Here is a 25468-nt window from a genome sequence, read left to right as displayed (position 1 = left end):
GGCAAAAAAATAACTGGACGCAAAACCTAAAAAAAATAAACTATTTTTTTTGGTTAACATAAAAAAACGATTTTCAATTATTTTATTATTATAAATTTTATCTAACGCATATTTTCATATTATTTTTTGACATTTCATCAAAGATGAAGAAGAATATGGAAGTCTGGGCATTTACGGGGCTTACGACCGTCATAGGCTGGTTTAAGTGATCACTTTACACACGTGTAACATTCACCAATTCTACCCATTATTGACAACCACACTACTCAAATTCTTGGAAGTTCTATATATATGAACCAATTTAGAAACTTTGTTCTTGAATCACTAGAACTTCACTAGAGACATCTATTGGTGAGATGTGAAGAAGCTTTTTTATTAAGCAGAAACTCTTATATTAGTATGTGAGATCCGAATCCCGGATTATAATCACACACATGAGAAACGCCAGAAAATACCATTTTCATTTTTATTATTAAGCTTATAATTTGACCAGATAATTTATTTACAACATTTTGAGTGTGTCCAAATACTTGTTCACAAAATCTGGATTATCTCCAATTACAGGAGTTATTTATAACTCCTGTAATTGGAGATAATCCAGATTTTGTGAACAAGTATTTGGACACACTCAAAATGTTGTAACGCATATTTGTAAGACCTTGAGATTAATATTTTTATGATTTTGTACATTTTAGTATTATAAAGTGTGTCCAAAATCTTACAATCAAATATTGTAAATTGTCATTAAGCAGAAACACATAATATTAAGTCTCCTGTAAAACCAACCGCTTAGGATTATAAATTAAAGGATTAAAAATGACATTTTGAAAATTACTCTAAAACGAAACAACAACAAAAAAATCTTTACATATACAGCAAAAATAATATGTTGATAGAAAAATCGATAATTTTTACCAACAAAAATAATCACAATTTCTTGAAAAAACCTTATCCAATGTAAAATGTTACACTTTTTGTTCTATTGAAAACCCAATCGTTATTTTTTATTACCATTTCTGGGTTATTGTTGTTAGATCAGCAATTGAAAAATATAATTTTAAAGATTAAAAACTTGTATTATACCACTAATTGAATTTTAATTTATGACCATGTGTAATTTTTTAAACTAGTCGTGTTAAATAAAATAAAACTCATTAAGCGATATAACTTAATTTTTGAAATAATCAATATGTCATTCTACAAAGTTAATGTAAATAAACAAATCATATTGGAAAATATGTTTTCAATAGTATTTTTATGGAACGAACATTTATAAGCGTTATTAGGGATTTTATTTTAGTTTAGATTAAAAATGATTTTTGCGTGGTTTGGATTTAGGTTCCACATATACGTGTGTCGTTAGTTTGATTGTAGTTCACCAACTCGTCACGAGGCGTTTCATCGCCTAATACGACGTTTTCACTACTCTTGATATTGAATTTCCTTAATATTGTCGCCCTAGGCCATTTACACAATATGCCTCAATTCATAGGTCGCTAGATTAGCCTCCAACCGAGTTGTGACCTTATTCCCCCCGACCGAAGGCTGAGTTTCGCCCATTACCGCGTCCTTGATCCTCCTATATCAACTTGCAGATCTGCCTCCACTTTTAAGTGTTATAGCAGCCATCATTGTTATCACTCTTCTTCCTAACAGAAAATAAAATGTGGTCTCGCTGCGAACAATAAAATATCAGAGTCGAAAAAAGCATGGCCGGTCCTTTCTTTATGGTGGTAATAACGCTGTCTCATTTACATGGGCCCGAATTACTGTTGATACAGTTGAGCTTTATATATGACTTTGCATACTAATAAAAGTGCTAGAACAGAGATTTCAAAGATCATGAGCCTGGGAAATACAGTAACCCCCCCCTATAACGTTGAGATAGGTACCGCGCTATCCGAGGAAACGTTATGAAGGGTTAATGATTTAAATTGTATTTTTACTTTTTTTTATATATATATGTATATATATATATATATATATGTATATATATATATATATATATATATATATATATATATATATATATATATATATATATATATATATATATATATATATATATATATATATATATATATATATAAATATATATATATATATTTATAAACATATATATATATACATATATATATATATATATATATATATATATATATATATATATATATAAATATAAATATATATATATATATATATATATATATATATATATATATATATATATATATATATATATATATATATATATATATATATTTATATATATATTTATATATATATATTTATATATATATATATATATATTATATATATATATATATATATATATATATATATATATATGTATATATATATATATATATATATATATATATATATATATATATATATATATATATATATATATATATATATATATATATATATATATATATATATATATATATATATATATATATATATATATATATATATATATATATATATATATATATATATATATATATATATATGAGTCAATATTAAATTAAAATACGGTACTTATCTCAACGTTATAGGGGGTTTTACTGTAAAGCAGATCATATTTTTAAATCTGTATCCAGAAATTACTTATTATTTTAAATATCGCGATATATCTATAGTATTCCAATTACATTTTTGACAATCTGGAATACCAAGTTAAACTTGGCATAAAATAAATTGTCCTAATTGGCTGAATAAGTCATTTTAACCGATGAGGAGATCCCGGATATAGCATGTACCTGTCCTAAGCAGATACACGGGATCGCTTATTGAAATACTTTACTGTAGATAATTAGCCAATCAAGATATTTAATTTTTGACAGAATACGTGACGTCGAATTCACAAGCTCTAATTGAGATTATTGATCTGTAGTTTATATTTTGAAATGTCAACATGGGTGAAGAAAAATCTGGAAGTCTGGGTATTAACAGGGTTTACTACCTAATTATAGGCCTATCATCATATCAAATGATAACTTTGAACACGTGTAACATTCACAAATCTACCCATTATTGACAACAACACTAAGCACCGAATGATATAATTAATTAGTCGCATAATTTTTCCTCATCTTTGTTGAAATATCTAAATATAAAATACCAATATCAAAATATTAAGTGAAGAAACCCAGATACGAACAAGGATTTGGACACCCCTAAAAAATTGTGATCTAAAGTTTGTATATGTAATTCAAACGTCGCTTCATTTTTCCTCTATGTTGAGATGTCCAAATGTAAAGTGGACCCATAACCCAGATTTGACATGCTTCACAAATCAAAGCTTCATAGATAATTCCTTTAAAAAAATAAGCCATGTCATTAGAAAGCACAAATACAGCCCTGCAGACAGATAAATTTTCGCTTAAGACAAGTGTTCGTAAGTGAATGAAAATAATATTTTGTCATGATAATAACTTTTAATGAAATAAAACGAAGTTCACGCAAATTGATTTAATTATAAGAATTTCTTCTAACAGTTTAAAAGACTGTCTGACACAGTATCTAGAGTATACTAGAAAGCTTGGAAATTAAACGTATGATAAAATAATAAAAAGAAATCATCAAAACTTTTAATACTACATGTGGTCTGTAAGGCACTTGATATGATAATACTATCAGAAGTTGTCCATATACATAATGAATTCAATTTATGCATTTTGATAGAAAATTATTTATCTATGATTATTTCCGTAGATGTCATGATTTTTATTGAATACAACCCTGGTACTCAAAGCGGAGTTTTGATCACCTTACCAGTATATAATTAACGATCAAGTTAACACTACGTTGATCCGATTCTGTGTCGTATTGGGTACTAAAAAGGGTAAAAAGAATATTTTTTTGGAAAGAACGTGAGGAATCGAACTTCGGTGCAACGTTGCGAAGTTCTGCAATATAGTATGTATATTTGTAAATTCATAGAAAGAAATAATTGGAATCCTCGACATGAAATTAATATTATTCTCAATACTATTAATATTTAAAGCATTTACTTTGTGGTTAGTCATTTTAACTTATTTAGTTTTTTACAAAAATGTTAAGAATATTAGTATATAACCTCTTGTGTATGTAAAACCTCGGCTCGTAATGCAAGTTTGCGCTGAAACCTGTAGTGCATGTTAGTCTTCAAGTCGACCAAAAATCGCACATGTTAAACATATTGTGTAGTTTTAAGTGTGTAAATGGTTCTTTGGTGGTGAAGGGTGGTATTGTTTGCATTCTGCGTTAGTGATTGTCCTGACGAAGAGACGGGTACGTCTCGAAACCAGTAGACATAAAAATCTCGGTGAGTGGTTATATACTAATAATATTAACATTAATAGATTAAAACCCTGTGACTCGACAATGGTTTTGTGATTCATATTGTATCCATATGTGTGAGTTTTCTAAAATAGAAAGGTTTAAATAGATGATGCGAATACGTAGTCATGTATTTAAAAGTCTTTTTCTTTTTAAATTGCTGAAATAAAATATTCACAAACGAGCCACATACTGTTATATAACCATGATAAGCACTCTCATGTCGAATTGTATGATTTTTAGAAACAACTCCCAAATAACAGGGCGTGCCTACATCCATCAATTTGCCATTTATCAGCGATGGCTCGTCTGAGTGAAAAGCTATTTAGAAAGTTATAAACCAACCCATAATCTTCAATCAGTTTTCCAATTTTTCAAATTGGTTTTCACCCCGATAAAGAGAAGTAATTTCTCAATAATTGAAACTCTGTAAAAAGTTTTACTGAAATAAAAACTATTTTGCAGCAAAAAGAGTAAAAAAATCTATTTTATTTTTTCATTCTGTTTAGGGACGATACAATACTGTGTCGGTCATAATAAGATTAAATTATTACTTATATAAAAGAACAGTAAAACAAATTAATGTGGCGAATGTAGTTTGAAACATGTAGATGCATGCATGTGGAGGAGGCGAAGATTGTTTGTAAAGACAGATTGTAGTGGCATTCTATTCTCTCTGCTAAGCATGATGGTTGGTTATATATTTAGTTAATTATAAAAAAAAAACAGTAGTTAAATTGGATATTTTTGATTAACTGCGAAAATTAAAAAAATATTGGCTTAGTTAAAAAAAATACTTGCACGTCTAAAATCTATAAATAAACAAACTGATTTAATCGTATTTAAAGCATTGAATTTGTAATACAATGTAAATTATTTTGAATTGTAGATGCTTCTTATAATGAACATTTATAATCATATATAAAATTATGATTTCCTGTTATTTAAAAAAAATATATTTAAATAATCCAGGAATTGATTATAAAATCACATTTTAAAATGAAGTTATTCAGTGTAGTTTTAAAAAGATACGCATTTAAATCATGAAGAATACGACGGATATCACCATGTTAAAAATATGAAACTTTTCCGTAATCAACTTTTTCATAAACCAAAGCACAAAGGGAAATTTTGCTGACAGACGCAGTTCTAAGGCATAAAGGCGGAACCTACATCAAGATGAGTGGTTTTTAATAATGAATGACACTAAAATACTCCATACGAACATGGTTTTTAACATTTTCATTTCATTCACATACGTATAATGATTCCATACGGAAAATTTTATGAATATTTCTTGTGCCAACATCCATTAAAATATGGGGTGTTTTTTTTAGTGGTTTACAAATTTTAACTAACCGCATTAAATTGATGGTGGCACCCGCCGTGTGGCATGTTGCGCCATCTTGTTGAAACCACAGATCTGTCATCAATGTAATTCTACTGAGGCGTACCTTCTACTACTTCTTCGTAAAGAAGTCCGTAAACATGGTTATGTAGCGCTCTCCATTGACCGTAACATCAACCTTTATGTATTCCTATGCACTTCACTACCATGATCGAACAATCATCACAATAGATTAACGCTGATTTTGTATTGATCATGTAATATGAAACTTTTCTTTAAATCTTCTCAATTTGAAAATGGTACGTAATGTATCAACATTTTATGTATAGCGTCGATATTTTTCATTCTACTTCTATACGATACGATACTTCTGAGAAATAAAATGATTTATTCACAATATTTTGAATGTGTTTTAATCATTGTTCACAAGTTGTGTGTAAAATAATTGTGGATAAATCTTACAAACATAAATAAAAATAAAAACTAATTTTAACCATAGATGTCAGTGACGAACACTGTGGATATTATTGATCGAAGCATAAATACAAATTCCGACATTTGAGTAGTGTGGTTGTCAATCATGGGTAGAATAGTGAATGTTACAAAATGTGTAATGGAGTCGATCACTTAAACCTGCCAGTGACAGATTGTAAGCTATGTAAATGCCCAGACTTCCATATTCTTCTTTATCCATGCAGAGATATCGTTAAAAATATTGATAAAGTTACTTGTATTTAAAATGTTACCTACCTCTAACATTCGTTCAGTCGTTATAACAATTATTATGAACGTGCAAATACTTCAAATATATTCACATATCCAACCCTTTTTTCATTTTGTTAATTATATCTAGCATTTTTCAATTTAAGGCAATTTGCTCTTACTCTTTTTAAAGCCTTTTTTTACAGCTTTATTGAAAATTAATTGAGTGAGCTGGCTAACGACACGCTGCTCAATTATTTTGCAACATGTGAATTCAATTAAATAAATAAAAAATACAAAAAATATCGATTCGCACAAATTGAAAAAAACAAATTCGGATGATCTAAACTTCACCGTATTTAAGAATTTGAAAAATGTTGCTGAGTTTATTTTTTATTTTTTATAAACGATAATTTATTTTTATGTTTTGAAATCTTCTCGTATATTTTCTGAAATCTGTCTATCGTTTTGTTGGAAATCTAATTAGAGCTAAATGATAGAAAAGTGATTTATAAAAGAAAAATAGCCAGTAAAGCTTGCGAATAATACAATTAAAGCCTTTTAAAGACGGGAGAGTTCATTTCGTGGTATCCGTGATAGGACATCCGGTCGATTTCGCTCACGGATATTTGATTACCCGGACGTTCTTTTGGCCAAATGAAAATTTTGTTAAATATTGTCGAGGTTTATTTCTAGCTTCCTAAGTTTTTTTCCCATTATAACAATATGAGGGTAGTTTGTGACAAAAGATTCTTGATAACGCATCCAGATTGTGCATAGGGCATCACATTGGATCGACGATGTGTTGACTCGTTCGTTAGTTATATAAAGGCAAAGTGATTAGTCTTGCTCTCCAGATTTTTGGATGTAATAGTGAAATATATATTGGTAGGATATAGATGACGCACGTAAGGGAACTCAAGATGAATTACATTACTGATGGATGGGAAAAGAAATGAAGGAGAAACGGTGGGTACCATTAATTGAGAAATAAAGGAGAATCACAGAACTAACAGGGGCACTCGTGGTTGTATAGAAGTTTGAGTGCGTCAAATATACAAGTTATTGATCATGAAAAGAAGCTTTTTCTTAAGCGCAAACTCTTTTATTAGTATGTGAGGTCCGAATCCTTGATTATAATCACACACATGAGAAACGCCAGAAAATATCATTTTCAGAGTGTGTCCAAATACTTGTTCACAAAATCTGGATTATCTCCAATTACAGTAGTTATTTTCATATTTTTTTTGACATTTCATCAAAGATGAAGAAGAATATGGAAGTCATTTACGGGGCTGACGACCGTCATAGGCTGGTTTAAGTGATCACTTTACAAACGTATAACATTCACCAATTATACCGATTTTTGACAACCACACTACTCAAATTCTTAGAAGTTCTATATATATGAGCCAATTTTAAAACATTGTTCTTGAATCACTAAAACTTCACTAGAGACATTGGTGAGATACACACTCAAAATGTTGTAAATATTTGTACATAATTTAATGATTTTGGATGTTAAAACGTTGTTTTTTTTTAAACACTTAAATTGATTTCGAGTGCACAATAACGCCCTTATAAATTACACAGAGCCCCTGACCTGCCAATATGAGTGTATGTTTAATGAGTGATGACTTGGCATACACGGAAAATCCAGATAATTAACGTTGCTTAGCACGTGACGCCATCTTACAAATGCTGTCAAAACAATTTGAACAACGTGATGCGCCTATCTATGTACAAAATCATGTATGTATATATAATATATGCCTTAATGTATATAATATTGCGTTGAGTTGTCATTTACACCCTAACGACATATCTTGGCTGACGCACGAGTTCTCGTACTGCGAGAAGGGTAATTCCTTTCGCTGTATGCTTTCAGACTTTCAGAAAATTAACGAACGTAAGTCATTTTAAATTCAAACACTATTCAGATTGGTTATTTACAATAAATACTAAATACACAATAGCACAATGCTTAAGTTTAAATGGAAATGTTTAACACATCATTTACATTTAAGATTGCGAAAATTTTATAATAATAAAGGTTATACTCGAGTTTAAACTGCGTCAATCTGATTCGATGCCCTTTGCATTTTTGGCTTTAGATAGGAGACGGAAGAAGGCATCATATGGTAATTTTGACGTGAAAAGGTGACGGTGAAGCCTTATATAATCTATTAATTTGGAAAACTATTTTTTTTTATTCTTGTGTTTTTTTTTTACAAACTGAATATACTATTTTTATGATTTTATTTGTTTTCATATAAGAAAATGTTTTTGGAGTGTTCAAATCTAATAATGGCTACTATTTTGGAAAAAAAAATTTTTATTCACAATCATACCTTTACCTTTACATTTCCTTGCAGAAATCCGCCGCTGGTTTGATAAATTTTTATGTTGCGATTTAAAACATAAATGTTCTAAGACAGGGAATTGGAGTGACGACGACCGTCGAATAAGAAAAAAGTTACTTGAGAGTCATTAAGTACATAAAAGTGACGCTCTGAATAGGTCTAGAAAAAGGAATTACAATAAGATTGTCACTTTAATACATATTATGTAGAGTGTTTGTATGATATTTTACATAATCATCCTGCGGTGAAGGACTATCTATTACAAATTATGCAAATTTTGTAAAATAGCGAGAAAATAATGTAATATCAATGACGTGATTTAATTGCAGATTAATTATAAAGTTTGACTGATTTGGAATTTAATAAAAGCTTTCTGTAATACATGTCAACAGGAAGGAAGAAAAGCGAATGAGAAAACAATTAAATGGGTCACAAAAATCCTTGCCACAATGAAAAAACGAATTTTAAATAACACTGAGAACGTTGAGAAATTAACCGATGACGTTTATATGTTTTATGCTAAAAAAGTGGTAGGCCTTAAAATAAAATAAAATGATTTTAAATTAGTGCCTCTGCCAGCCTACGGCTGGAATTCAAATTGAAATAAAATGTGTTTTATTAAATTTATTTATTGTTTGAGTTATTTGTGTATTTATTATATTATTTTTAAACTAAATCACTAACTAACCATCACGCCGCTTCCCCGCAGGGGTAGGCAGAGAGAATAGAACGCCACACCACTCTGGCTTTGCAAACATTATTTGTCTCTTCCACGTTCATGCATCTCCTCATACATATCCGCCGATTGTTACGACTCCTAACCTGACCACTTTTAAGTATTTGACATAGCTGATCGTGCTATGTTTTTCTCGGTCTTCCTCTGCTCCTTTTTCCAATTACATTCGCCTCATAAATTTGTTTTACCGTTCTTTCCTTCGTTATACATGTCCAAACCATCTCAACACACCATTCTTTATTTTATCGATAATGCTTATCTCAGCTTTGCATTCCTTCCTTATTTCACTATTCGAACATCTATCATACATCGTTTTGTCGCACATTCTTCTGAGAGATCGTATTTCGACTGCACTCAGTCTACTTTCATCCTTCTTTTGCTAACTCCTCTACCTTCATCCTTCTTTTGCCAACTCCTATATTATTTTAATTTTACATCGTTTTATTTAATCAATTTTATTTATTACATTCAAACTGATTATTATCACGGGAGTTGAAACACTGAAATTTTGTAATATTTTACGTTTAATAAAAAGTACCTAACTATCGAAAACGCGATGGTTTGGTGGCCATTTTATTAACTTCTAACGGAGATATCGGAATATCAGTATGCCATATCATATAAGGCAATTCAACGTAAGTAAATTTTAAACGCAGTATTAAACAATTATTTAAACGCAATTTAATTTAAACGCAATTTAATTTTATTACTAATAAAAAGAGCAGACTGTAATATGCTGCGTTTAGCAATATATTCCAACAAGAGTATAATAAAATATTCAAATTTATATTTAATAAGGATAATCTTCACCTTCCATTTTTTTTAAACGATGAACAATTTGAATAATAAGTGGAAAGACAGTTGAACACTACGATTTGGAAAATTCTATCAAATTATATAAAGGCCTATCCTTTGACTTTCACAGATAACTGTAAATGGCCAGTATATGGTATTGAAATTCTTGTTATGTGATAATTGTTTTACTGGGAAACTATCGCACTTCCATGGTAGCAAAAATGAGTTACCAATTTTAAAATCTGAGAAACAGCGGAATTATTCCAGTCTTGATCGAATATTTGAGAGGAAATTTCTTTTGCCCAATTAACTTCTTTCCAGCTGATAAGATTTCCTTTTCCAAGCGCTCGGATATCCTTCGAGACGAGAGACGGTATTCATTAAACTGTGTGGACATAAATAAAAAAAAACTGTTTTATTACCTGATTATGAATATTTACGAGATCAAATATTTTACAGAATAAATGAAGAATTTGAACAACAAGCACAATTGAAAGAAAAAAACTCGGGCCACTTACGTGAGTTTGATCATAAAAAAAAATATTTGAAAGCAGTTTACGGGTATATAATGGATATCAACCCTTGAGTGACCTAGTCATTGCTATCTTTTTCCTTCTCCATTTCCTTAACAAGAAAGAAGTTATGTCTTTTACCAATAGCTACTTTACTTAGGTCATCCGTATCCCATCCTATATCTTGTTCTCAGATCCGAAAAACTGAAGCGAAGGACATGAAATTGTCTTGCCATTAAATCTTACGAATATCTACTAAATCATAATTAAAGGTAATGTTAACACTGCGCTTTCCTGAGATGAAGGCATTTGCTAGAAATAAGTGACATACGTTTTATTTATTAATGATAAAACATTTTTCACGACAACATATTTTTTCTCTCTCTCTATTAGTCTCTTGTTATATTTTTTACAAGATACATAAAATTATTTGTATGTTATTTTTCCATATTTCTTCATCATTAACATAAAAACTGTATTCCAAAATGTTACGGTAAAAGTCTAATAACGGGAAAATTTTATGATTTACTAAAATGCTATGAGATTTACCGATAATTTTTATTTATTCACAAGATTCACAATAAGAATTATGAAGATAAACAGGGATTCTAGCACCGGGTACTATTTGTCACCGGGTTTTTAAAAGGTCATGCAAAGTTGTAAAACGAAAATACGTAGATAAGAATCTACAAAGGTAAATTACATGTTGATCATAAATAAAAATAATGGAAACAGGAATAAAACAATTAAGATACTTAGAAAATTTCAAGTGTTTATGTACGTACATTAAAAAACTTCTAGTAATGTACCATCGGATATTTTGATAAATAATAAATAACTTATTTATGTACTACAAATATCGCTCACTCCTTTCAAGAACATCATAAATAAAAAATCGCCAATTTTCAGTTGTGCATGTTTTCGGAATGCCCAAAAAATGTACTATATCATAGCAAAAGAGGCAAATTTTTAATTTTATATTTACCCGCTACAGGGCAGAAAATGTTGTTTTTGCATTTGGAAGAAAAGGTATTGTTTAATATATTTTTTTAAATTTACTAAATATTTTTCAAATGGACAAAAAACCTTCAGGTTTTACCTAAAAAGATCTGTAGCATAGTAAAAAGTATAATGAGTGGCTTGATATTTATTTTTAACACATTATGTTACATTTTTTAACTCTAAAAATTAAATGCTTTCTCCTGAAAAATCATGTTATTTTATTTATGACGCTCTTGAAAGGATTGAGTGATATATGTGCATAATATTTCTTATTTTGTTATTTTCTTCGAATGAAAATAACAAAAAAAATATGCATAAAAATGTAAAGAAAAAAAAATTGTCTGAATTTTTTTTTAATAAAAAATAATTAAAATTTATTTTAAAATTACACAATAAAAAAGCAAAGCAGTGTATTAAAGTGAATAAAATGGAAGTATTATTTGATAATTTCTTTATAAATACTTTTTTACAGTGGTATACGTATATTAACGTTTTTTTTGTTTTAACAAATTTATACAATAAATGTTAAATATTTATCTCAAATAAGTAGATATTCGTAAAAATAAAATCATAAGATTTCCTATATATGTAAGTACGAAATTAATTATTATTAGTAAATAATAAATTTAATACAAGCACAAACAGTATACTAATATTCATTTGTAATTGCGTCAATTGTAGAATATACTCGTTTATCACAGCTACATATTTGTGATTTTACAGTAACATAAGATGGCATTTTTAACGAAGGAATATCTATTTCAGGACCTTCCAGTTATGATTCAAGGAAACAGGCATAAAGAAAATATTCAGAAGTCATTTAACGAGACTCTTTCCCATGTACAGAATAACTATGTAATAATTCTACGTAACACAAAATATTACGAGTACATCCACAAATCAATCCGATATAATGAGTCCGTATATATTGTCTATATAAGAGAGGTATTCTATTAAGGATGAAACTTTACAATGTCAATATCAGGTTCGAATCTTTAACTGCCAAAATAGTGCTTAAAATAGAAATCGGTAATAGTTTCGTATATTGAGAAAAATTAGATCTTTTTCGGTTAAATCTAAGGGTATTTATATGATGAAGTATAAAAAATTTGATGTATTAAACAAACAACTTTGTTTGTATAAACATTGTTTGGTGAAAAAACATTTTTTCACTGAAAATTCTTATAAATATGATATGTTTATCCTAAATCTTAAACCATGTTTTTTTTTATTATTGATTGGAAGATACTTTGTGGTAATGAATAGCTATTCATGTTAATAAATTTCTTAGCCGCAAATAAAAAAAATAGTATTTACAAAGTAAAATTCAAATAAAAACGTTAACTTTCTATTTAAAAATATTAGTATCGCGATAAAAAAGGATGATGTAAGCATTTAACTACAATAAATATGTTATTTACAACATTTTGAGTGTATCCAAATACTTGTTCACAAATCTGGATTATCTCCAATTATAGGAGTTATTTTTCGTATAATTTTTTAACATCTCATCAAAGACGAAGAAGAATATCTTCATCTCTGATAAGATGTCAAAAAATAATATGAAATATGTTATTATGTATTAAAATTTCACAGCAATCGGTGAATAACTTTAGGATTAGGATATTTGAGATTTTGAAAAAACGAATATTAACATTTTTATTCATTTAAGAAGTTTTTTCTTCTGCCGTAATCATAATCCACATATCTCTTTATCTAATTGCTACAGGAAAATTACATACGGATGTAATCTTACTGATAATGTGATAGCGTATTTGGATTGTTTGATTAAGAGCTGTTTGATCGTATACTCAACACTCTTTGTATATTTACCAAAGTATAATACTGTGTTCACAAAATCGTTCAAATTAGCGTAGATTGGATGAATAGAGATCAGGCTCACAGAAAAGGGTTGGATAATACTGTTTTACTATTCATATGTTGACATATATATATATATATATATATATATATATATATATATATGTATGTATATATATATATATATATATATATATATATATATATATATATATATATATATATATATATATATATATACATATATTCATGGAGAACATATAAACATACATTGTATGTTGACTTATATATGTTCATATGTTGACATAATATGTCATTATGAATGACACGCTTCGATTAATATCGTTTATCATGATTTGTATATATTATAAACACGATATACGATTTTCCCTTTAGTTAGATCCCGGAAACGCGTGTTTACATAAACTTTGTAAAATATATATGTTATGTAGTGTAGAAAAGCATTTTAATACCCGTATCCGCGAATCCCGCTGAAAGACGAATTCGGTAACTATTAGTTTGAAGTCAGTTCTAAAGCAGTAGAAATTAATTAATTAATATATATATTTATATATATACATATATATATATATATATATATATATATATATATATATATATATATATATATATATATATATATATACAATATACAATAAACATATGTATTTGTATATGTATGTATAATTTAATAATTAGAATCTAGAGGCAGGTACGTGATAAAAGCTTTATTTGAGGGTTAACCACACAACCTTTACATTAGTAAAGCAATCGTAGTTTGATTATTATTTAACCGGATTATTTCGCAGATGTAATAATCTAACATTCAGCTAAATTATTGCCGAATTGTATAACAGATAAATACAAGTACCTCGATGCTTATCCACTCTTACTGGTAATTGAAATTTCTACACTGATTAATGTAAACAAGGGTTTAATTAAAGTCTAATGTAAGGAAACGGAAAATTCCGCCTTATTTAAATAAATTACAAACTTAAAAAAAGGAAATATACCCATACAAATATTTATATATATTTATATATATATATATATATATATATATATATATATATATATATATATATATATATATATATATATATAAATATATATATATATATATATATATATATATATATAAATATATATATATATATATATATATATATATATATATATATATATATATATATATATATATATATATATATATATATATATATATATATATATATATATATATATATATATATATATATATTTATATATATATATATATATATATATATATATATATATATATATATATATATATATATATATAAATATATATATATATATATATATATATATATATATATATATATATATATATATATATATATATATATATATACATATATATATATATATATATGTATATATATATATATCCACGTAAGAGGTATTTATATACATATAGATGAAAGAAGAATTGAACGCAGAAATATAATAAAATACCCCTATAATAAATATTGAATAGTATCATGACTTAAATTTTAATCATTCAAATGGACTTGGAACAGAACAGATTTCAGTAGTCACCGGAATTAATTAATGTATAAGAACCCTGTGGAAAAAAAACTTTAAGAAACGATTTTAAGGAATCCTTAGTTTTATGTATGAATTATTTTAAATCCCTTGTCCATTTTGAGATAATCCAAAGCAAAGCGTGGATGACTAAATCTAAATAAAAAGTATTTAAAATAGCATTTAATGTAATGTACTTTTTTCATGAAAAATCTTATGTATCTTAGCGATATGATTACTCATTAATAATTCAAAATTAAAAACGATTAAAAAATAATTATTTTTGTGGTGAAAAGTAATAAGTGAATATTTTTGAGAAATACTATTTAAAAAATATATATATTGTAAATTGGTTGCACAGACTAAACATTTCAGGCGTGAATCTACTCACAGAAGAGGTGTGATTTATTTAAATCTATTGTTATTCTTATGCACTTAAATAATATATTAAACCTTAACGTCATCAAGAATTGAAAAACATTTTTTTTATTTGTTGAAATAAGTTTTAAAGACTTGTAGCTTTAATTTTCTTTAATTCCAGTGATTAATGAGATCATGTAACAACTAATTTCATAAAAAAGTCTCCCATCCAGTCTAGTTATTTTGCTTTCCAATTTCGATGTAATTTAATATTTATTCCAAATTAATGACGAAAAAGGCAAAAATAATGATACATAATTTAAAAAATATTTTTGCTATTCGTTCCTAGATACATAGGAGCAAAAATAAAATCATGGCAAATGCTGTGCCATGATTTTATTTGATTTGTTTTATTATTTATTTTAGGTTGGTTATTAAGCATACCAACATATAAAGGATGAATATTTTTGAAAACTATTTTAAAAAAATGAAAAAGTTTAGTGATACGACAAAATAATTTTATTTAAAAATAATTTTGATTTATTACAGCATTTTAATACCCTTTGAACTTATTTTGAGATTATTGATTATTCGTAATAAACTTAAGTGCAACGATACGCTTTTAAATGTGTATGTCTTTAAACCTTGGGGTGGGTTTAAAATACTCAATAGATTAAACAAATGCAATCTAAATAAACAAAAGGATCGAGAAATTGCAATGAATACGATCCTTTGAAGACGTCGACTTAGCTTTAAGACGGCGAAAGATTCCATTTGAATATTCGACTGTATTTAATCCTAAACCTCGATTATCTCTAATCTGCTAGTATAAAAGAAACAACAGCACTTTTAGAACCGCGGTTTATAATTATCAAAGAATTCGTAGGCAAAAATAGCTTAGGTATCGAATTAAACAGACCATACCGGCTCTTCCATTGTTATTAAAGAATTTTCCAGACCATCATCCACAGAGCTGTTTACTTTTTCAAATGGTTGATAAATCAAACAAAAAATATAAATCTATCAGCGACACGTAAACAAAGTTTTAATAAAGAAATCCATCTGGTGTTAAAAGGAATGCTATCAATAGTCCTCAAAATCCCTGTATGCAAAGCTTACAATGTACGTCATTCACTCAAAATTATTGTATATGTAATTAATTATAAAACAAATTAATTCGAAATATATCCAATCATCAAAATTTACGTTATCCAGCTTTGCAAAAGATATTTTTGAGTTTCATTTAATAATTTTCTTGCATGAAAGATAAAAGACGCACAATGGACAAAGCAGGGGTGCGATTTGAAATAAAAAAAAAACAAAACCAGGATTTTTTTAACGTTACTAAAAACAACGCAACGTTAACAAAAACAACATTTTATTTAGTTATTTGTTCTCAGCGGGGTTTTTTTAGTTCTGCATTGACAGGGTTATTCAACGCAGAGTTGTATTGCGCAAATTTGACGTCGCGTATCTGTGGCGCGGCATTGTCGGGACACCGAAAGAATATAATTCCTTTTATTTAAACTAAAAATTAATATATTTTGTAAATTTGTGTTTTACAAAAATTACGAGTACATTTATCATTCAAAATTATTATTATTGATATTAATATTAATTTTTTTTGGCATGTTTTTGTAGTGCAACATTGTCTTGGCCATTCATGTTGGATCACCTAAATAATATAATACTTTGAAATTTGACAAAGATATTTTAACAATTTTTTTTACGAAAAACATGTTTTTTACAAAATATATCTAAAATTGTTATTATTATTATCGTATTTTAAAGTAATATTCTTAGCGAATTTTTCTGTTCTACGTTAACGAGGTTATTTCACTTGTCTTGCCTAGGTTTGTCAGTGTGTTTTTGTGATGCATAATTATCTTTGCCATTTTCAGGATACTTAAATAATGTGATTGACTCAAATACCTTGATTTGATTTCATTGATTGATCGGCAGTCGCTTTGTGGTAAAAACTATCCATTTTTAATTTGTGTTTAACTTAGTAAATACCACAATTTAATAAAATCTAATGTTTTATCTAGTAAATACCACTATTTCTGAAAATCATACGGTGTTTCAAAATGGTGCTGAATGCATCAGAACACGTATCACAGTAGATTTTAAGAAATAGAGGTATTTACTTAGTAAAACTACAATTGAAAACGTTGATTTAAATTAGGGATTGAAGTTTTAATATTTTTTTTACGAATATCACGCTATATAAATTATCTAAAATTACATTTATTATTATTATTATTGTCTATTAAAATGCGTTTTCCTTGAAAGCATTATTATATTCTGGATTTAGCAATTGAGTGTAATTTGTTTGAGTAAACGTTAAGCTATGTTTAATACCCTAAAGTTTCACTTTAAACAAGGGATTATCTTTAGTCATCGCTCTAAATGGTGGAGGGTAGGTACCACTAAGGTGGTCAATTTTCGGGTACAATGAATTTAGGCCAGTATTTTGGGACTGACATTTAGGAACACGGTTCTGTAAATGTCTGTTGGGAGGAAAATCAAGCGGCAAATAATAAACGATAATAAAATACGTATCGCATACATAAAGAGGAATATACTCCAAATAATATTACCCGAGGAAAAATCAAATATCACATGATTACATTTTGTTGGGTAGGCTCAAAATGTAGTAGATTACCATAAAGCGTGAAAAAAAGCTTTTTTATTTTCAGATTTCAGTACCTACTCGTATGTTATTTGTTAAGATGGCGACAATATTATCGATTAGAAGTTTTTAAAAATGACACAATGTTTTATGACCAATATTAAAATAGCTTTCAACTTTAACATATGTCTTGTGCAACTATAAAAAAAATTGAGTAGCAAGTTTTTCTTTTCGAAAGTTCTTAAGACGGAATGTGAGTGTTCATAGTGATGAATGATAAGGAGAGTGCTAAGAATATTGTAATTGGGTATTTTTACAGGGCTTACGATCTATCGTAGGCTGATTTAAGCGATCACTTTATTTTGTGACATTCACCATTTTACCCATGAAAGTGAGCTTTTAATATTTTTATTTAACCCTTACCAGCACCTAATCGTTGCACAGGGCACTGCATCATAGTGACGCAGTGTTATCTTGATTGTTAATTGCATGATTACAAGGTATTTTTGTAATTTTGTTTTGTACTTAGTGCTTGAATTTTTAAATAAGAAACATATTTGATTTTATCCTCTATAGTGCCATATTTAACATATTTATGTATTGACATATGTAACATATTTATTTGTCCGCCTCCGTAGTGTAATGGTCAGCACGTTCGGCTACCGTTCTGGAGGTCCCGGGTTCGATTCCCTAGGGGGGTAAAATAAATATAGGTGATTTTTTCACTGTAATATTTATTTAATATTACCATGGACTGGTACCTGAAGCGGAGGGCTGATCACCTTCATGTGTAAACAATCAAGATAACACTGCGTTAATATGACACAGTGCCCTATGCACCATTGAGGTGCGGATAAGGGTTTTATTATTAACATATTTATCAGTTCTGCTATTTGAAACCCCTATGTGTGTAAACGTAATACTTACGAGTAATGCTATAAACATATGTTAAGGTTGTCCTTGATATGTGTGTAATGTGGTAAATGATAATACAAAACCACAAAGTTAGTACCATGAAATATTTTAGTGTAACATTAACTAATCGTATTTCATTCCTCGTCACGTCTGAGCGATGTTATTAATATTAATACAGTAATTTTATTTACAGTATTAAATAAAAAAATATATTCGATGTTTATTTATAAGGCATACAATACAGAAATAGAAGATTGGTCACTGATAATAACACAATATATATTTTATTTATTAAATCGTGTTATATTGCCTTCTACAAACGTTTTCATGGTTTTCATGTAACTGGATTATATTATATTGTGTAATATTACGTCTGTAAATATGATCAAAATGTCAGCAGAAGGTAATATAATATAATATAAATAAAATATGCGGTATAACCTTACAAACGCATTCTTTGTAGTATTGGTCGTTTGTGTATATTTGGGCTTTTTGAATAATAGCTACTCGGAACAAACTCATTTCAGTGAGTTGTATTACTTCTTCAAAATAGAAAAAAATTAAAAATTTACCTTACGTTTTTATATATCGGTATTGCAGTTTTTAATAAAAAAACTTCAAAAGTGGTTCGTTGTACGTGAAATATAAAAAAAAACATGTGGATGCTATTTTTATTAAACAAAAATATTATTTCTGTTTAGTACTTAAATTAATTAATAAGTACATATTATGTATTTATTTGTCGTCTTCAATTATTTGTATATTAAATCAAAAGTCACTAAAGTCGTATAACATTATTTAAATCATGAATAATGTTGGTATGGTGATCAGTGACCAGTCTTCTGTTAGTACTGTCATTTTAGATGGAATAATTTTAATCTAAAAAGTTATTATTACTGACCTTTTCTACATACAATAAAATGTCAACGCCAACCGTGTTATGCCGCTCGATTTAACTTCTCAGGTGCCTGCAACAAAAATACATCAATAATTAATTTCATTCAGAAAAAAAAGTAGTCAAAGCGCTATTACACCATAGTAATTATTCCATTAAACTTACCATAAAAAAAAACAAGTGTAGGGGAGAGTGCCCATGGATGGGACGTTTTTGATTTTGCCTCTCTAGTTCTTCTCTGTAAAATAAATCACAAAAAGTAAACGTGGTTTCTCTTTATTCAATCTTTTAGCTACAAATATGCTATACTTTGTTTTCTAAAAAAATTAACCTAACTGCCTGAAAAATCGATTTCAAATGATGTCCTAAAATGTCCCATTCATAAACACCCTCCCATGAGAGGGACACCAGTATACCATGAATGGGACATTAATTAAAATGCTAGATTGATGGAATAATTATATTTTAAAACAAAAATCATCTGTAGACACTTTCGTATAATACGTAGACACATGTAAAAGAAATTTCATTAAACATTTTTGCAACATTTTTTGCAAAAAAAATATTTTTTTTTTCATGGGCCACAAAATTTACATTTAAGCCATAGCATAAAACTATATTGATATTCTCCTTCACATATGTGACACTTATAATCCACCTTTCCTTTTGTTTTTGTCAGTGATACACCTTCTATTTCAACTGATTTATCTGAACTGATCTCTGTCATCACTCATTGAAATATTTTGTTGAAAACTGAGTTTTTTTAAAACTCTTTTAGCGTTAGGCTTATTTTATGGTCTATCTATAGGTTTTCATTTTCCATTCTTCAATAATTGTATTTTCAAAAACTTGTCCTTTTCTGAAGTGTCAGATATTATACTTGATTTCCCCTTACTGATTTATTTCTGTACTGTAGAACATATTCTTCCAACTGAATTTAAATACGTGGAAAGTATTTCTTTTCGCTTCAGACTAAACTAACTAACTAAAAAAACTAACTTACCATCACGCCGCTTCCCCGCAGGGATAGGTAGAAAGAATAGAACGTCACACCACTCTGTCTTTGCAAACATTCTTTTCGCCTCTTCCACGTTCATGCATCTCCTCACTCATACCCGCCGATTGTTACGACTCCTAACCTGACCACTTGCAACTATTTGGCTTACCTGATCATGCCATGTTTTTCTCAGTCTTCCTCTGCTCCTTTTTCCAATAACATTCGCCTAGTTAATTTGTTTAACCGTTCTATCCTCACTCATTCGTTCTACATGTCCAAATCATCTCAACACATTTTTCTTAATTTTATCGATTATGCTTATCTCAGCTTTGCATTCCTTCCTTATTTCACTATTCGAACATCTATCATACATCGTTTTGTCGCACATTCTTCTGAGAGATCGCATTTCGACTGCATTCAGTCTACTTTCATCCTTATTTTGCTAACTCCATGTTTCACTTCCATACATTAGAGTTAGAACCAGGACTCCATTATGCACTGCCAGTTTAGCTTTCGCTGATAGGCTCTTTTATTTCCTATCAGCCTTTACTTGTTTGACATGTCTATAAAGAGAAGATTTTCCTATTGCATATGTCTTTGCAACCGACCTAATATTTTGCTTTTATTTAAAACCTCTTCTACAGCAGCTTCAATTAGAACGTTGGTGATTGATGGTTGGTGAGCGATGCCGTGTTTTTGGCATTATAACCTAAAAACAATATAATGTTTACAATGCGTGTAATACAAACGAGTACAAACGATTTTTAATATAAATTAAAAGTATTCGCCATGAATGGGGCAATTTTCCCTTGAGTGGGACCGTCCCATTCATGATCACTGCGCGCGTCCCATTCAAGGAAATGCGTGATTTTTAGAAAAATAGATAAATCGATACATTTATACTAAAGTAAATTTGATGAAACATACTTTACAATATCCTGAGAGAACCAACTTAAATAATTGTATTTATCAATTGCAGCACTTATCATAACCTATATGTACAAACAAAATCAAATTGCAATATATAATTTACTTTTTGACGCAAAAAAATTGTAACACATCTTACTCGCTTCACTGTCAGTCGAGAACTGAGGTTTGAGGATTAATCTGTCTAATATCGTAGCGTTAATGTTGGGTAATTTTTAATTTTTTTTTGGAACAATAGTTTGGGCTGGAGGACGATTGTCCCATTCATCCTCTGTCCCAGTCATGGACACTCTCCCCTACCTATAACTTAGATTGTTTTTTAAATGACAAAAGATTTTTCAGTCTTCAAATGATTAAAAATTGTCGATAATTTTATATAATTATATCATTTTGTCTACATAAAATACTCGAAGTCTTGGTCTTTCTTCAATGAATGTATTAATTGGAAACTACTGCCTTAGATAATTCATGTGTTAAATTCTTGGAGATTTATTTTTCTAACTGAAAATTCAGTCGAATTATGTTGTGTATGAATCGTCAATATTATTTACAACCGTTGTAACTATTTAACTTTATTAACCAAAAGTGACAATTTGCTCTGCGTAAACACATCACTTACACTAATTAAGTACATACATACTTATTTATAGTAAACATTACTTCTGTTGTTAATTTTTGTGTCCCGTAAGAGACAGTTTATGGCCTGTTTGTGGCAGCAAAGTAACAATATATTATACAATACTTTCAATTGTTTTCTCTTTCGTAGATTTTCTTGGATTAAATATGTGTTTAAATGAAAATGCGCAGATTTATATATACATATACAACTTTTTGAGTGTGTCCAAATACATGTTCACAAAATCTGGATTATCTCTAATTACAGGAGTTATTTTCATATTATTTTTTGACATCTCATCAAAGATGAAGAAGAATATGAAGGTCCGGGCATTTACGGGGCTGACGACCGTCATAGGCTGGTTTAAGTGATCACTTTACACACGTGTAACATTCACCAATTCTACCTATTATTGACAACCACACTATTCAAATTCTTGGAAGTTCTATATATGTATATGAACCAATTTAGAAACCTTGTTCTTGACTCACTAGAACTTCACTGGAGACATCTATTGGTGAGATGTAAAGAAGCTTTTTATTAAGCAGAATCTCACCAATACATGTCTCTAGTAAAGTTCTAGTGATTCAAGAACAAGGTTTCTTAATTGTTTCATATATATATATATATATATATATATATATATATATATATATATATATATATATATATATATATATATATATATATATATATATTTACATATATATATATATATATATATATATATATATATATATATATATAATATATATATATATATAAATATATATATATATATATATATATATATATATATATATATATATATATATATATATATATATATATATATATATATATATATATATATATATATATATATGTATATTTATATACATATATATATATATATATATATATATATATATATATATATATATATATATATATATATAACTTTCAAGAATTTGAATAGTGTGGTTGTCAATAACGGGTAGAATTGGTGAATGTTACACGTGTGTAAAGTGATCACTTAAACCAGCCTATGACGGTCGTCAGCCCCGTAAATGCCCAGACTTCCATATTCTTCTTCATCTTTAATGAGATGTCAAAAAAAAAAGATTTATAAATACGTTTCTAGTGAGTAAATTGTCAACTTGTGATGAAAATGGATGAAGGTATAAACCGAAAATTGTTTTTCGTAAGAACATCGATCACGTGTCAAATTGTGGGAATGCCATTTGTATATAATATTATCGTATTTTATTTTGGGGAATAAGACTAAGGTGTATGATTCCACGCGTGAAATAACAAGGGTTGATCTTGAAACATAATATTCTCGTTCACTGAATAATACTCTAGTACTCAGATGTCATACAAATCTTCATAAATTGAAAACAAAAACATTTACTCTGGCGGTAGTCAAGCGGAACGAGTAAAGAAATTGAAAGGATTTGGATGAAAAAGAGAAAATAAATATGTCAGCATTGATGGAATATCCTTTCGAACATTATCAATAATTTACAAACATATTTCTACGTGAGACCAAAAACAAAAAAGTTTCAAAATATTTTCCGATTTTTTTCAATAAATGCAATGATTTTGTTACACCTCTCATAAATTTCTATTGTTTATTATTTCAATTGTTTTTCAAACCTTCATCCACACTCGATGGTGTATTGGGTACTGGATCATATAAATGCAGTGTTACCTTGATCGTTAACACATGAAGGAAAGGTGATCAGCCGTCCACCTCAGGTACCAGTCCAGCGTAATATTGAATAAATATTAGAGTGATCTCCAGTACGGTAGTCTAGCGTGCTGATCACTACACTACTGAGGTGGTTTTTTTTAACAGTCTACTTGTCCAGTTACAGAGAAATAATATATATATATATATATATATATATATATATATATTTATATATATATGTAAATATATATATATATATATATATATATATATATATATATATATATATATATATATATATATATATATATATATATATATATATATATATATATATATATATATATATATATATATATATATATATATATATATATATATATATATATATATATATATATATATATATATATATATATATATATATATATATATATATATATATATATATATATATATATCAGCCACCCACCAGAATTGATTTTGATCTAAAATCGCTTGGGTGCAGATTCAAAATCCATCGTAGCAGTACTAACAATACGAAATAATGATCCAATGTGGATATTTTAAGACGGTACATCAGAATATTTAACTAAGCTTAAGGTATACGTTAAGGAACCTACAAACATAATATTATATGATTTAATATATGGAAATTCTGTCTCATTATTTTCTTTGCTGAATTATCAAAGGTCTCGGCTGTGAGTATTATTTGCCATTTATTACTGAATGGAAGTCAAAATACTCCGTAATTCAAGTTAAAGGTTAGGGGAGAATAATGGGTGTGGATTAAAATAATATAACGGTAATGCGACCGTTAAAAGTTAAAAGCTCTTCATGAAATATAACGAACTTCAACATAAGATCTGAATAATAACTTAGCGTTGACGTTCCGTAAAGTTTTTGACATATTTATTATTGGTTTTAAGTACAAGGCTTTAAGGTTATCTTGAATGAATACTGATAAAATTTTAACAGCATTATAATATTTTAACATATTTATTTTTCTGATTATTAACAATTTTTATATTTCTTGCAAGCATTAGATTTTTACCCTAAGGACGATGTACTAAGACATATAATTTCTTCAATTTTTTCATACCCTAATCTACATCCATTGCCACGGCGCATAGTGCACTGCATCAGATTGATGTCAATTCGACAATTAATTACATAATCAGTGTTACGCTTCAGGTACCAGTCAGGTAGGATAATAAATAAATATAGGAGTTAAAAAACACTTATTTTATTCCGGGAAATCGAATCCTGGTCCT

At 28.1% G+C, this 25468-nt stretch overlaps 1 protein-coding gene across 1 annotated transcript in view; it reads right to left on the bottom strand.

Annotated features, from left to right (window-relative positions):
• AstC-R2 (Allatostatin C receptor 2) overlaps positions 1-25468 on the bottom strand; it is a 113534-nt gene that overhangs the window by 35247 nt on the left and 52819 nt on the right. Inside the window, exon 2 of the mRNA XM_088264458.1 lies at positions 19986-20052. The gene's annotated coding sequence lies outside the window, so the exon portion shown is untranslated. The remainder of the gene's footprint in view (positions 1-19985; positions 20053-25468) is intronic.

Source organism: Brachycentrus maculatus, unplaced genomic scaffold (genome assembly GCF_059751285.1).
Source record: "Brachycentrus maculatus isolate JH-2025_06_01 unplaced genomic scaffold, ASM5975128v1 h1tg000227l, whole genome shotgun sequence".
Lineage (NCBI taxonomy): Eukaryota > Metazoa > Arthropoda > Insecta > Trichoptera > Brachycentridae > Brachycentrus > Brachycentrus maculatus.
Note: the sequence above shows the minus strand (reverse complement) of the source record. Positions and strands in the feature narration are given on the sequence as shown.